The sequence below is a fragment of the Lathyrus oleraceus genome, unplaced genomic scaffold (assembly GCF_024323335.1).
Source record: "Lathyrus oleraceus cultivar Zhongwan6 unplaced genomic scaffold, CAAS_Psat_ZW6_1.0 chrUn0009, whole genome shotgun sequence".
Taxonomy (NCBI): Eukaryota; Viridiplantae; Streptophyta; class Magnoliopsida; order Fabales; family Fabaceae; genus Lathyrus; species Lathyrus oleraceus.
This window is the reverse complement of record NW_026112400.1, coordinates 257248-273846: the sequence shown is the minus strand read 5'-3', so window position 1 is coordinate 273846 and position 16599 is coordinate 257248. Positions and strand designations below refer to the sequence as shown.

Here is a 16599-nt window from a genome sequence, read left to right as displayed (position 1 = left end):
TTTTCTAGCTATAATCAAATTAAGATGGCACCAGAAGACATGGAGAAGACAACTTTCATAACCCCATGGGGCACCTATTGCTACAAGGTGATGCCGTTTGGTCTGAAAAATGTTAGGGCAACATATCAACGAGCTATGGTAACTCTTTTCCATGATATGATTCATCATGAAATCGAAGTTTATGTTGATGATATGATTGCCAAATCTCAGACGGAAGAAGAACATTTGGTGAATTTGTAGAAACTGTTTGAGCGTTTGAGGAAATTCAAGTTAAGGCTTAATCCGAACAAGTGTACTTTCGATGTGAGATCTGGAAAACTGCTGGGCTTTGTTGTTAGTGGAAAAGGGATTGAGGTGGATCCTACCAAAGTGAAAGCGATACAAGAAATGCCTGAGCCAAGAACCGAAAAAAAAGTCCGTGGTTTCTTAGGGAGGTTGAACTACATTGCAAGGTTCATCTCTCACCTAACGGCCACGTGTGAGCCAATATTCAAATTGTTAAGAAAAGATCAAGCTATCAGGTGGAATGATGATTGCAAAAGGGCTTTCGAAAAAATAAAAGAGTATTTGCAGAATCCTCCAATCCTTATGCCTCCAGTCCCAGGGAGACCGCTGATTATGTATTTGACAGTACTTGACAATTCCATGGGTTGTGTTCTCGGTCAACACGATGAGACAGGTAGGAAAGAGCATGCCATCTACTACCTGAGTAAAAAATTTACAGATTGCGAGTCGAGATACTCAATGCTTGAAAAGACATGTGTGCACTTGCATGGGCTGCTAAGCGATTGAGACAATACATGTTGACTCACTCAACCTTATTGATCTCCAAGATGGATCCAGTCAAGTATATATTTGAGAAGCAAGCTCTCACCGGAAGGGTTTCTCGTTGGCAAATGGTAATAACAGAGTACGACATCCAGTATACATCCCAGAAAGCCATCAAAGGGAGTATTCTGTCAGACTATCTTGCTCAATAGCCGATTGATGATTATGAGCCGATGAAATTTGATTTTCCGGACGAAGACATCATGTTCCTCAAGATGAAAGATTGTGAAGAGCCAGTTGTTGAGGAGGGACCTGACCCAGATGAAAAGTGGACTTTAATGTTTGATGGGGCCGTCAATGCCAAAGGAAGTGGAATTGGTGCTGTCATTACTACTCCGAAAGGTGCCCACATGCCTTTCACCGCTCGTCTGACTTTTGAGTGCACCAATAATGAAGCTGAGTATGAAGCTTGTATCTTTGGTATTTAGCAAGCCATTGATTTAAGAATCAAGACTCTGGACATCTTCGGAGATTCAGCTCTAGTGATCAATCAAGTGAATGGTGATTGGAATACTCTCCAGCCTAATCTGGTCCCTTATAGAGATTACACGAGAAGACTGTTGACTCTTTTCACAATAGTAAAGTTGTATCATATACCTCGTGATGAGAATCAGATGGCATATGCTCTTGCTACTCTATCCTCCATGATCAAAGTGATTCGGTGGAGTTATGCTCCCAAGATTGATGTTATGCGCCTTGATAGGGCCGCGTATGTGTTTGCTGCTGAACTGGTAGTTGATGACAAGCCCTGGTATCACGACATCAAGTGCTTTCTGAAGAATCAAGAGTACCCTGCAGGGGCATCCAACAATGATAGAAAAACTTTGAGAAGATTTACAGGCAGTTTCTTCTTGAACAAAGACGATGTGCTGTATTAGAGGAACTTCGACATGGTTTTGCTCAGATGCGTGGATAGACACGAAGCGGACATGTTAATGCAGGAAGTTCATGAAGGCTCCTTCGGTACTCATGCCGGCGGACACGCAATGGCTAAGAAATTGTTGAGAGCGGGTTATTACTGGATGAATATGGAATTTGATTGTTTCAAATATGCTCGGAAGTGTCATAAATTCCAGATTTATGCTGATAAGGTGCATGTGCCTCCAAATCCTCTAAATGTGATGTCTTCGTCGTGGCCGTTTGCTATATGGGGCATTGATATGATTGGAAAGATTAAGCCGACTACTTCCAATGGGCATCGCTTCATCCTCGTTGCCATCGACTATTTCACCAAGTGGGTCGAAGCAACGTCATTTGCGAAGGTCACCAGACATGTGGTTGCCCGATTCATTAAGAAAGAAATCATTTGTCGTTATGGGATTCCTGAAAGAATCATCACTGATAATGGTTCTAATCTCAATAACAAAATGATGAAGGAGTTATACAAGAACTTCAACATTCAACATCACAATTCTTCCCCTTATCGTCCTAAGATGAACGATGTTATTGAGGCAGCAAATAAGAACATAAAGAAGATTGTGCAGAAGATGGTCGTTACGTATAGAGATTGGCATGAGATGCTACCCTTCGCCTTGCATGCGTACCGTACTTCAATACGTGCGTCGACCGGGGCAACCCCTTACTCCCTTGTGTATGGTATGGAAGCAGTCCTACCTGTTGAAGTGGAGATTCCTTCTCTAAGAGTCCTGATGGATGTCAAGTTAGACGAAGCGGAATGGATTCAGACAAGGTTCAATGAGTTGAGTCTTATCGAAGAGAAGAGAATGGCAGTCATTTGTCATGGGCAGTTATATCAAAGTCGGATGAAGAGAGCCTTTGATCAGAAAGTGCATCCTCGATGCTTCCAAGTCGGAGATTTAGTGTTGAAAATGATCCTTCCTCCTCAGACAGATCACAAGGGCAAGTGGACTCCTAACTATGATGGGCCATATATTGTCACTAAGATTTTTGATGGTGGGGCCTTAATGCTTGCAACTATGGATGGTGAAGACTTCACTTCCCATGTGAACTCAGACGCAGTTAAAAAATACTTCGCATAAAATAGACCCGCTGGACAATAAAAAGAATAGTCCAGGCAAAAAATGGGCATCCCGGCGAACTAAGAAAATGGAAAAAGGTTCGGGCAAAAATTAGGGATGAAAAGATTGTACACCCGGTAAGTTGAAAACCTGAAAAGGCGACTTATGCAAAAATGGGTATCCCGGTGGATTGAAAACCCGAAAGGGCGATCCAGGCAAAAGTTAGGGATTAAGCGAATGACTGCGTTCTGAGTAGTTCTAAATCTCATCTCGTGTCAATAATTGGAAACTTTCGAAGGATAGGAAACAATCCAATCACTTTTTTCAGAAAGCTGATCATTTGGAGGATCTTGAAGACGAGCGAGTCATAGCAGAATTGGAACCCGATAGAAATCCATTTCACATTGCCATTAGATTAACTTCTGTTTTTATCTTTTGTGCAATTACCTCTTTCCAGGGATTTCTTCCTGATGTAAATGCCTATTCAGAGGCCATTCAATCAATAAAATCATGTTATTCAGTATATCTTTGTTCTCATTTTCATTTTACTGTTTTGTTTGCAAAAATGACATCCGAATTTTTGATAAACATTGCATCATGAAACATAAGAGCTTTACAGGTACATGCTTAATAAACATTTAAAATTGCTGTAAATTTTAAGTGATTTGGATCGTCTATTCAGGACAGGTACACTCAGGGCATTTCCTTGAGGTTCCCAGCATATGATCGTGATTGTTTTTCTTCAACAGTTGGTATTTGGTATCCTATCCCTGCAAAGTTGGTCCAAGCATTGGATTCTTATTCCCCAGCAGGCTCTCACTATTGTACTTCCCCAAGCATTTGTTTCAGGCTATACACTCCCCAGTAGAGTTGACAGTTCCAGACTATACATTCACCAGTAGAGTTGACAGTGCCAGACTGTATATCCCCAGCGGAGTCGACAGTGTCAGACTGTATATCCCCAGCGGAGTTGACAGTGCCAGACTTTATCTTCCCAGCAGAAGCGGCTACTCCTCAGAGTTCAATGCCAGATCGATGATCTCGACGCTAGATCCATTGGTCTCTTTCCTTGAAGCGGAATCTCGGTACCATATCGGTGTTTGCTTCCCCGGCTGAGTCGTCTCTCTCACAGATTATGGTTGCCAGAACCACTGTCGCTTTCCTCAGCAGCAAGCTTTCAGTGCCATTCTCTCCCCAGTCAGAGTCTCGGTATTTTGTTATGGCCAGAACATCGGGTGGCTGATTATTTCCCCACAGAGTTCATTGTGTTGTGTATCTCCAACAGCATTGCCAGGGTCTAGAAGATTGTGATCTTTTCCCCAGCGGAATTCCTTGCCTCGGCTTGACGTTCTCTCTAACCTAGCATTTTACATCCTTGCATGTAGAATCATATCGCATTGCATCCTCCCAAATCGCGTAGCATTTCCATTTTCATGGAGCATTACGCCATTGAAAAATTCAAACATACGCATGTAAAGCATAAGACACTCTCGGTATCCCAAGTGATAAGACAGAAGTTTGTTTCCAGTACTCAGACTGAAGTTTGTTCATGACTTATCCTTTATTATGCCCAGCAGGGGTCGTTGGCCCACGCGCCGCCTCAATTATCATTTTCCCTATTTCTGCCGATGCTGACAGGCATGAAAGTTTCTGGTATTCAGATCGAAGTAGCATTCAGGCCAGTTTTCCGATGTTCAGGTCGAAGAAGTTTCCGACGTTCAAGTCGATGCAACTTGTGGCATTCAAGCCAGTTTTCTGGTATTCAGACCGAAGTGGCATTCAGGCCAGTTTTCCGGTATTCAGACCGAAGTGGCATTCAGGCCAGTTTCCGGTATTCAGACCGAAGTGGCATTCAGGCCAGTTTTCCGGTATTCAGACTGAAGTGGCATTCAGGCCAGTTTTCCGGTATTCAGACCGAAGTGGCATTCAGGCCAATTTTCCGATGTTCAGATCCAAGAAGTTTCCGACGCTCAGGTCGAAGCAACTTGTGGCATTCATGCCAGTTTTCTAATGTTCAGATCGAAGAAGTTTTTGACATTCAGGCCGATGCAACTTGTGGCATTCAGGCCAGTCTCCGGTATTCAGACCGAAGTGGCATTCAGGCCAGTTTTTCGATGTTCAGATCGAAGAAGTTTCTGACATTCAGGTCGACGTAACTTGTGGCATTCAAGCCAATTTCCGGTATTCAGACCGAAGTGGCATTCAGGCCAGTTTTCCGATGTTCAGGTCGAATAAGTTTCCGACGTTCAGGTCGACGCAATTTGTGGCATTCAAGCCAGTTTTCCGGTATTCAGACCGAAGTGGCGCTCAGGCCAGTTTCCCGGTGTTCAGACCGATGTTTGATAATCCAGTATCTTCTGATGCTCAGATCGAAGTCATTTCCAGTATTCCGATTGATGAGCGGCATTCAGGCCATGGTTATTTATGTGTTACCATTTATTTTGGTATTCAGGCTAACATTCTTTTTTTCTGTGTTCAGACCGACTCTTACCGTACCAGACAAATTCTTTTTCAAGACCACCTCTTTGCCGATCCTGACAGGCATTATTACTTCATTTTTTACTTCAGTGTAAATTTTCAGGCTTTTATTGTATTCAATCTCTTGATACCTCGAAATTGCGAAAGCCGTTGCTATCTTCATTTCGGGTTTCCAGTTGATTGAATGGGGGCAGCTGTAATACCCCAAAATTTACCCTTCATATTTCTTGGAAGCAGGGGGTTATGTTTTACACTTTATTAGCATCATACTAGGTCATACTCATTGCATACTGCATTAGTGACTTGGAAATCAGGTTTTGAATGATCACTCCTTAACAGAAGGAGCCCACACAAAGCAAGATTGAGAATTGGACTTCATTCTCTAAATATACAAGTCTCAAGGGTCTCAGGGGGGCTCCAGGTATCTTATTATGGTCCTCAGTCCATCAGTGAAGGATTCAGAGCTATCAGAGTGTGCATTTGGATTTAATCAGAAATTAGGGTTTCATGGCTACCTGCAACAGGCAATGTTTGGTTGGAAGTAGAGGGGCTCATCCATGTCATGATTAGAGAGGCATCTTAGCCTAGGAAGACTCACAATTATCTCAGAAAGATCCATTGGTAAGCAGTGCAATCAGTTCCCGATCAATTTTGCCCTAAAATTAGGGTTTGGTATAAAATCAGTTTATTTCTGATTCTTTGGGTGAAACTCTTTTCCATGGCCCTCCATATATCCACAAGGGTCTACATACAAAAAATCAGCTCTTTATTTGAGCTAGAGGTGCTTCAATTGATCATTGGAATCGGGAATCAGACAGTTTGGGAAAAGTCAATTGTGGGGCCAGAAAAGTCAACTCCTGACTTTTTGAGAGTGGAATCTCGAAATTCATGCCTAGGGGAGCCAACATGTGAAATTTGATCAAGGTTGGATCATGGATTCATCATTTAATCATGAATTGGAAAAGTTACTTAATTTGGAAATGGTTGACTTTCCATTTAGGGCAAGTTTTCATGATTGTTGCACTCACTTTAAGCCTATTTTCCATCAGGATAAAAGCTCCATTTGAACATTTCTCCAACACGAAAGTTGTTCCTATTGTTCCAAGCTTTCTAGAAATATAAAGTTTGCTCCATTTAGATCAAGATTGAGAAAGTTATGCTTAGTCAAAGTGAAACATTTTTCGAGGACACTTAGAAAAATTTCTAAGTCTCAAAATCTTCAAAGTTTGTCAAGACTTCTTGGCCAGTTTTCTTGCATTTCTAGGCATCATTTGAAAATGTTTTCTTCACAACAATTATACCTAGCCATGTCCTCTTTCACATCCTTTTAGAATCATCTCATTTGGATCTATGGTTTGAGAGATGCATTCATCTAAAGTTGGCATCATGACTTGATTTTTTAGGCAGCATTTAGGCCAAACTGGCCCAATCAGTTTTGCATGGTGAGACCTGAACTTGAGGGCCATTTTTCACCTTCTTCCATTCATCATTTCAACTTGTGCTCAACATGAAAGATGATAAGCTCCACGATATCTTGCTACTGTTTGCATTATTTCATCATTTGGTGACTTGATCATCAAGTTACATGACCATAAAGTCACCACCTTGGAATGGATTTATTGCTTGCCAAGTTGTGCTGCAAACCAGCCCAAGTTTTTTGCTACCTCTTTTGGCCATGCATTGGATATCCATTCACTTAAGTTTGGCCCAAAATAACACAAACCTCATGTGTCCATTCCTAATACACCTCACTTCACACTTTTATTCTCATGGACATCATTTGTTTCAAGGCCCATGAGGACATTTAATTCACCCTATTTAAAAGCTGCAAACCCTAAACCTAAAGGAGGCATTGGAATTTCATGGCAAGAAAGGCAAGGTCAGCTTCCATTCTCTCTCAACAAGCTCTTGAGTTAGGGTTCTTGAAGCACAAAAAAGGCAGCCTCATCTTCTTCTATTTCTCTCCATAACCAAAGGGCAGTGGACCTAACCTCCACTAGGTAATCATCCTACTCTATCTTCCATGGCCATGTATTAATATATCTATGCTTACTATCATTACTTTTCACCATGCTATTTTTATGCTTGCTTACCATGCTCATCATCATCATCATGCCAATCATATGCTTGTGTTATTGATATGGATTTATGTTGTTATTTTATGCCTTTGCCCGTGTCCATGTTGACATCTTATGGTCAACTTTTCTCCATGATCAAGCCATCATTTTACTCAAACAAGGATACCATGTTAATCTACACATTTCATACTTGAGTTTTGGTTTTTATTTCATGTCATTTGGTGCATCATAGTGGTAGTATTATTGAGTGGAAGTTTGGAAAAATCCACTGCATGTGCTGCATTTTCGTGTTTACATGGCTAGGGTTTGGTGTGAGGAAGAAGATGAACGCGTGTCATCTTATGAGCCATTGGATCCAAGGCTTATGATTTAATCCTGGTCGTGCATACTTGTTTTATCTTCTAGTCACTTAAATGCCTTGCCCAATTGATACAATGTTCACATGTTTTTTAAAATAAAAATGTTATTTAGTTGTGTCACGCCTGAATAATGGTTTGGATCTTGGGCCCTGCGCATCTGCTTTCCACACCCCACGCTCAAGGCCCACCAATAATCTCTTTTATTTTCTTATTTTAATTTCCACTTATTTTCTGTTTAGATTTTAATTATTTTAAAATATTTTATTTATTCATAAAAATATCAAAAAATATTTTCCATATTTCTTAATGCCTTATTTAATTTTATTTAATTTTTATTTTCGTATTTATTTAATATTAATATTTTATTTTAATTGTTTATTCTAAATGGTTCATTTTAACACACATTTTTTTCTTGATTTTATTTTTATGTCTTAGAATTATTTTTAGCTTTTGATTTTTGGGATGAAGGTTGACCATTGTCCCATGGTCAACCTGACCTTTTCTTGGAATTTTATTTCCCATTTTCAATTTACTTTGGATTTAATTTTGACCTAGTTTGGTTGATTGACTTTTGTTTTGACTTCTATTTTATTTCAATTAATTTATGCACCAATTTTCATTATTTTTAAAATATTTTTGGGGGATGATGATGTCCTGACCCCACCTAACCTAGTTTAATTTTTCTTAATTTTCTTGATTAATTTGCTATTTATTTGATATTTTTTAAGTTGACTCGAATTTTCAGTTGACTTCTTTATGATCGATGTTTGACTTAGGGATTGCTTATGGCAATTGAAGAGATCTTTTGATACTCCCTTGTTCATCTCATATGCCATGTATTAGAGGCCTTTTACCTTGATTTTATTTGGTCCTTGCCTCATTTCCTGATTTAATTATTCAGTGGACCTTTGTGTGCATCTTTTTTATCTGTCTGATTCATCTGTCATTTGTTACACTTGTTTCTTTCATCCATGCTTACCATTGCTTGTTTGTTTAACATGTTCATACTCCCATGCATTGTTTAATGCTCCATTATTTGATTCTTTGGTTTGATTACACACTTGTTTATTTATCCGATTTTATTGATAACTGTTGCCTACTTGTATGATGATTGAGGCATATATTCTTATTGTTTGGTTGCCATGAACCATCCCCATTCATAACAAATGTACCCCTCTCCCATGAAGTGTATAATATTTATTCTTTCATTCTTTATTCATCTGCTAATACAAGAATTAAAACGAACATCCGATAATCATTTCAAAATAAGATCAAAAGCTCGATCCAACATCGAGTAATCATTTTCAAAACTTAACAGAACCAACACGTATTCATCCATCCTTTTGTAAGTCAATTGCTTCATGCATCACCATTTCTCTTGTAAGTCGATTGCTTCAGGCATCACCATCTACCTGTAAGTCGATTGCCCCAGGCATCGCCATCTACCCTTATCCGTGGCTCCTCTCCTTGCTCCATCCGTCGACTCTTGTTCCGTAGGTAGCACCCATTAGGTAGAACCCTTTGTATGATAACCTAGGTAGAATTCCCTTATTCTTTGCATGCTAACATTAGGTAGATATTCCCTTTGTAAATCCTAACACATAGGTCCACATTGCATGACAACTCTAGGGCAGAGCTTCCCCACTTTTTAGACCTTCCGTGCGTCTCCGATCTTGTGGCATGTCAGTCTGTTCTATTGCAAAGAGGTAACTGCCTAAGACTTGATTCAGCGAGCTGCGACACCTACTGCTAGGACGTTGAACACATTGCCCACTTTCCTTTGACACAGCTGGTGTCCTCTTTTGTAAGTCCATGTTCAGATGGCAATCCTTAACCCCTAGTTAGTCGAACTACGGCAACTCTGATTCTCATTCCAGATGAGATACGTAGGCACGAGATGTGATGTCTTGCAGAGTTTTTGACTGACGACTAACAACTAATCTTTGCTTTCTCCCTTGTGGCGATTCTTTTCTCTCGCCCTCATTGTGATCGAGACCTTCTCTTTCTCTTACCCTAGTTGCAATCGAGACCCTTATTCCCGTAGTTAGTTGAACTACGTTTTGCTCTGATTCTCATTCCAGATGAGATACGTAGGCATACGGCGCGATGTCTTAGCGAGCACCCTTCTCTTTAACCCATAGGTAACCGAGCTACGAAGACTCTGATACTCATGTTCAGATGAGATACGTAGGCAGTGGATGCGACATCCTTGCGAGTCATTTTCATTTTCTTTTAACCTTCTTTTAGCAGATAGTACCTTAGATATACCTATACCCTTTAGACTAGAACAACAAGAGTGGATCCCGTAGGGTACTACGGATGCGTAGGGGTGCTAATACCTTACCTTTGCATAATCGACTCCCGAACCCTAGATTTGGTTGTGAGACCTTGTCTTTTCCTTCTCTTTAGGTTTTCTTCGATCGTTTCCTTTCCCTCCTTCGGGATAAATAATGAACGGTGGCGACTCTTCTGTTTTCTTTTTTCCTCGCCGGTTGTTTTTTCGCACCAGTTGCGACAATTGGAAGTTTTGAAATTGGGATTTCTGAAGGTGTAGTGCGTAGTTGGTCATCTCTAGAGATATCATGGAAGTCATACATTTGGGGAAACCAACCTAGTGAACCATATTCGATGTGAGTAACTCTTAGGTGTATCACTATTACAGATAATGAAAACCCTAAGGAGTGATGTTGGAAGAGACTTACTAAGTGGTGATCTGGAAGGGATTAGTTCAGTATATTGTATGCGTTAGTAAAGTCTAAATTGATTAGTCGGAATATGGAATTCAATAATTTCTGGGATTCATGGCTTCGGATGAGGACCCCCAGGAGAGTAGTATTTTTGTGTACAATGATACTCTACCCTATTGGGAGGATTCATGAATTATACTTCCCACGAGGAACGGGAATCAGCTATTCTTAAACTTAAACATGTAACTCTGACTGTATATGAGTAAGAGCATGAGCTAAGATTATGGAAGATGGGACGGGACGATTGAGATGAATGATTTTGGATACGAAGTGAAGTGTTATCGCTAGATGTGTGTGAAATATTGTGTGTGACTCTATGAGGTGTATGGACACTCATAGTTACGCTCTAGATTGCTTAAGTTCCTTAGAAGTGGTGTCTCGTTGATGATTTAAAGTTCCTTGATGGTGTTATGTTGTTTTTGGTCGAGATCATGTGTCGGGAGAAATCTTGAATGAATCAAAACCCTATAAGAGGATTGATATGGAATATAGTGAAGTAGGATGAAGCTCTTAGCTTGTTATCAGTAATAAAATGAGTGAAACATTTGCATTTGGGTATGGTTGGGTTTGAATTATATTCCATAAAGGTAGTTGACTCTTTTGTTATCAACAAAACTATAATATTGAGTTTGACATGATTACTAGTAGTTATCGTTTTCTTCTTAATAATATATACATGAAAGACCAAGGTAGAGTATCCTCGGAAGTAAGCCATTGACGTACCTCATTATTTTTGTAAGAGTAGGAGAATTTCAACTTAGTTTTCATATTTTGATTGGTATTTCTACATGTATCCAAAATACTGTTGTGAATGAAAATTTATAAACATGTTTTCGTCAAGATAGATTTTTGTAAGAATACTTAACTCAATTACTTTAAAAAAAAGATAAGAGGTGAGTAAATTTTCTTCGAAAATGAAAAAATAAAATGTGATAGTAGTGGTGTTATGGTAAAAACAAATTACCAAGCATAACTTGATCACTACTAAGTAAACAATGTTGTTAAAAAGATATAATCCTGCATGTGGATTCATTTTCTCGAAATTAGTGTTTAGTGACATATTAAGATAGTGTGACAAAGAGTCATGAAAGTTAGGATGGCCAAGTGGTCTAAGGCACCAGACTCAAGTTTTGGTCTTCGTGAGAGGGCGTGGGTTCAAATCCCACTTCTGACATTTAATGGTTGACATGTTTAACCGAACCACTAATCAAATTGATCTAATTCGGTCCAACATAAACTAAACCAAAAGGAACCAAATTAAAAGAATCCAACAAAATCGGACATGATCAAGATGATTCAAACCAATATATATATAGAGAGATAAAATAAAACAAACTAGAAATCCAAATCATACCAGAAAGGGAAAATGAAGGGTATACATGACCATTTCCTTAACCCATGGTCAGAGAGTCAATTGAAGTTGTATTTGATTCAATCTGGATATATGAGCAAACAATATGTAGCGAACAAATTAGTAATACAACGAAAGAATTATTTTTCTTCAATGAAAATCAAACCAAAAACATGCCTAAACTTTTGGGGAATCAACAAGAGTACTTCATGGTATATATATTTGGAATGGTACCTTACAAGTGGTTAAGGACTTCAGGGATAAGGACGTTCAGTTTTGTTGGGAGCCTAAGGTAGTGGTGAAGTCTAAGGAGAGACTCGAGGACATGGTTGCCTATTCCAAGTGAAACATGTATAGACAAAATGGAGATTAGAAGATAAACCAAGTATGTTCAGTCTTAGAAGGGAGATCGGATTTGGAAAATCTCAGCAGTGGTTCAGTGTTAGTAAGAGACCATTATGGAATGTTGAGTTACCTAAGGATCAATTATAAGAGTTGTGTGGAGGGGGAGAATGCATATTATATAGTAATGGAAGCTCCAGTGAGTTTTGGTTGTAGGAGATTTGGTTGAGGAGAAGAGCAAGTAAGTCGAGTTTAAGGAATTCCAGTAGAATGGTTTTGCAATTGGAACTGGGAGAATTACCATAGGAAGATAAGTGAACATAGAGTGTGGAAGCAGTGTGAATGTTACAATACAACCGTTGTAATGGGGAACATTTTAGATAAAGGCACAATGGGACCATTAAGATTCATTAAGACGAAGTTATGGGCGTGTAGTTGATGATTGTTCGCATCAAGGATTTCTAGAGTATGTAGTGGAATGGAGGAAGTTAAACCTTGGTATTAAGAGAAGTATGGGCTAGCAACATTATGGTGACAAGTAAGTGTAATGGATTCCTTCTCTTGAGATGGATGTAAAGTAACATACATTTTGTTGAGTAGTGAGTGTCATACCCCAAAATTTGCCCATTCATATTACAAGGCATTTTTCAAGGCACTCCAATTTATTTTTCAAGGCATTGACCTTAAAGGAACAAAAGCCCAGCTCACAACAGGCCCAATCCAGAAAAAGGGCCAAACTAGCTTGCTCGCTAGGCGAGCAACTCCTTGGCCTAGCGAAGCTTGCGAATACCAGAATTATTGGGCTTCATTCTGAGCCCATTAGGTCACAGATGGCCTGCTCGCTAGGCGAGCAAATCCTTCGCCTAGCGAACCCTTCGCTACAATACTCGCCTAGCGAAGCTTGCGAATATCAGAATTTCTGGGCTTCATTCTGAGCCCATTAGGTCATAACAAGAGCATTATAAATAGCCAAGCTTCAGTCAGAAAAAGGGGGGACGAAGACAGACGAAGACGGACGGAAACCCTGGCATAGAAACCCTGGAGACCAACTCAGAGAATTCCGAGTAAAGAAACCCTGAAGGCCGCTCATCCGCACCACGGTTGCCTCCGCCCAATTCGACCCGATAAAGGCACAATGGGACCATTAAGATTCATTAAGACGACGTTATGGGCGTGTAGTTGATGATTGTTCGCATCAAGGATTTCTAGAGTATGTAGTGGAATGGAGGAAGTTAAACCTTGGTATTAAGAGAAGTATGGGCTAGCAACATTATGGTGACAAGTAAGTGTAATGGATTCCTTGTCTTGAGATGGATGTAAAGTAACATACATTTTGTTGAGTAGTGAGTGTCATACCCCAAAATTTGCCCATTCATATTACAAGGCATTTTTCAAGGCACTCCAACTTATTTTTCAAGGCATTGACCTTAAAGGAACAAAAGCCCAGCTCACAACAGGCCCAATCCAGAAAAAGGGCCAAACTAGCTTGCTCGCTAGGCGAGCAACTCCTTGGCCTAGCGAAGCTTGCGAATACCAGAATTATTGGGCTTCATTCTGAGCCCATTAGGTCACAGATGGCCTGCTCGCTAGGCGAGCAAATCCTTCGCCTAGCGAACCCTTCGCTACAATACTCGCCTAGCGAAGCTTGCGAATATCAGAATTTTTGGGCTTCATTCTGAGCCCATTAGGTCACAACAAGAGCATTATAAATAGCCAAGCTTCAGTCAGAAAAAGGGGGGACGAAGACAGACGAAGACGGACAGAAACCCTGGCATAGAAACCCTGGAGACCAACTCAGAGAATTCCGAGTAAAGAAACCCTGAAGGCCGCTCATCCGCACCACGGTTGCCTCCGCCCAATTCGACCCGATTTGCCAATCCAAAGCTGCAATTCCATTGCAAACAGGTTTGCGCATCACTACTGTTTTATGCTTTTAATCGGTAATCGCTACATACATAAGGCATCATGATTAAATTTCCGGATATATAATTTGATTTCACATGTGAATTTAAGTATGCCTGAATATCCTGAATGTTTGTCCATGTTATTCCTGTAATTAAATGCCATAAAGTTCAGGGTGCCGGAGATCATGTTGCTATCAAACTCAAAACCCGTAGCAGCTCGCTAGCACATCGCTAAGCGAGCCTGTAGCAAGCACTCGCTAAGCCTTCGCTAGGCGAAGAAGGAGCGAACGGGACAATGGCTGTTTTGTTTCTTTTCTGTTCTGCCTTATGTTTATCTAATCAAGACTTATTATAATTATGCATTATTTGACCTGACTTTATGACTGTTGTGTGTATTTTGTGGTGCAATTTTCAATTGTACTTTATCTCGATGTTCTAACCCGTGTGCTGAATTGTGTAAAGGCTTACACATTCCCGAAGAAACGGCCGGCTAAGTATTCCACTTTATTTGTGGGATACCCTTATGGAGATGGATTCTGAATTACTTAATTTTAATGTGGAGATACATCCTAAATTATCTAGCTGATTTTAATGTATTGATTTCATCAATTTTAATGTGGACCTAATTACTTAATCGATTATGGCTATCTAATTAATTGTAAAACTTTGCCTTTAAATAAGTGATCTTGGACCTCTCTTTGTTACCCTACGACTACGGTATTACGGTCATGTCCCGCGAATGTGGGGATATACTTAGCAAAGACCCTTCGATTAAATCATCATAAAATAAATCATAGTCCCTCGGATGGTTCCTTCGAATATATGATTTTGTCCCTCGATGACCCTTCGGTGTAGTCTACAGTTAAATGATGAGTGTCCCTTCAAATGCTAAGGTATCCTTACAACTGTTGCCTTCAATGACCAATCGATGACCCTACGATGACCCTTAAATCCAAAAAGACAAGACTACTTACTTCTCAATAGTAAGGACAGTTTTACCCTCATAAGGATAGGAAATACCCATAAAGACCCTAGGAAGGTATAACTCTTAATTGCTGGCTCACAACCTAAAATATTTTTCACACCCCACCTTTTCAAAACATCTTTTAGAAAATCACCACTTGGTATACATTCATACTAGAATCATTACCGAGTTATATTTTTCTAAACTACTTTTAAAAATAAACGAGATAACCACTTTGTATACATTCATACGAGAATCATTACAAAGTTAAATTCTCTTTTCAAAACATTTTCTAAATGAATCACAACCACTTTTTCCAGACAAACATAAGTGATCAAGCAATTAAGAGCCCATGGATAACCATGGATACAAAGGGTGCTAACACCTTCCCTTTGTATAATGTACCTCCCGAACCCAAAATCTAATTAAGGTCTTTCCTGTTCTTTTCCACCTTTCCTTATTGGATAAAAGAAAAGTCGGTGGCGACTCTTGCTAACCGCGACATTTTCTTTCCAAAGCAAAACACATAAAGTCAGTTCACCGTATGATAGAACTGGCGACTCTGCTGGGGACCAAAGAGAGGTTACCTTAAAAACAAGATCACTTAGTTAAATTGTCTGATTTACTTTTAAGGGATTGCTTGGGTATTTTACGCTTGAGTGAAAGATCCTACACCCGGATCTAGTGTACCTTAGGTAAGTAGCAATAGATCATCGCGACTATCCGGCGTATACTGGAATGGTCAAAATGATGGCTACGGTTAATGTGACACTTCGGATGTCCTGATGTTCCTCATGTTTACTTGAGGAAAAATTTGGCTTCCGCGTGGTGTCATCAAAGCATTAACCAGACCTTTAGAACCCTAATTGACTCATCCTAGCCATTAGAAAGTAGTGAGATAACTGACTTCGGTTCCGACTGGGGTTGGTTGAGACTCGATACTACACTCTTTGAGATTGGACTTTAGGGAAGCTTCGGTCAACCACTTGGTGTTGCACTGAGGTGGACTTAAAGGAAGGTCGATGATTTGAGATCCTTCTAGAACCCGGTTACTATTCTAGGACAGGTTGAACCAACCAAGCTTCAGTGGGGAGGGTATTTACCTATGGAACTCATGCAAGCCTTAAAACCCAGGAATGGTTGTTGTGTGACTTGCTTGTGCTTTACATAACATCATAACATCATAACATCATAACATCATAGCATTGTACTAACCATTTCAAGGACTTAGGGATTTAGCTTTGCTCTGTTAGACAGGTTATGGCTTCCAGGAAGACCATCCGGATCAATTTTGTAGCAATCTTTCCTCAACTAAAGGATTTAGTGTCAGAACTTTCCGATCATGCTCAGTTCATCAAGAAACATGGTTCTCTCCTCAATTTGGTTCCCACTGGTTTCAAAGAGGATATGATGAGGGTTTTATTCCAGTTCTTCGATCCTAAACATCATTGCTTCACATTCCCAGATTATCAGTTGGTACCCACATTAGAAGAATTCTCCAGGCTGCTTGGGATACCTATCCTCGATCAAACACCTTTCAATGGTTTAGAAAAGATTCCGAAGTCTGAA

At 40.0% G+C, this 16599-nt stretch overlaps 1 non-coding gene across 1 annotated transcript; it reads left to right on the top strand.

The window, feature by feature from the left end:
• Window positions 1–11559: 11559 nt before the first annotated feature.
• TRNAL-CAA (transfer RNA leucine (anticodon CAA)) lies at window positions 11560–11643 on the top strand. Its single transcript has one exon. It is a non-coding gene; the product is annotated as a tRNA-Leu (tRNA).
• Window positions 11644–16599: the final 4956 nt, after the last annotated feature.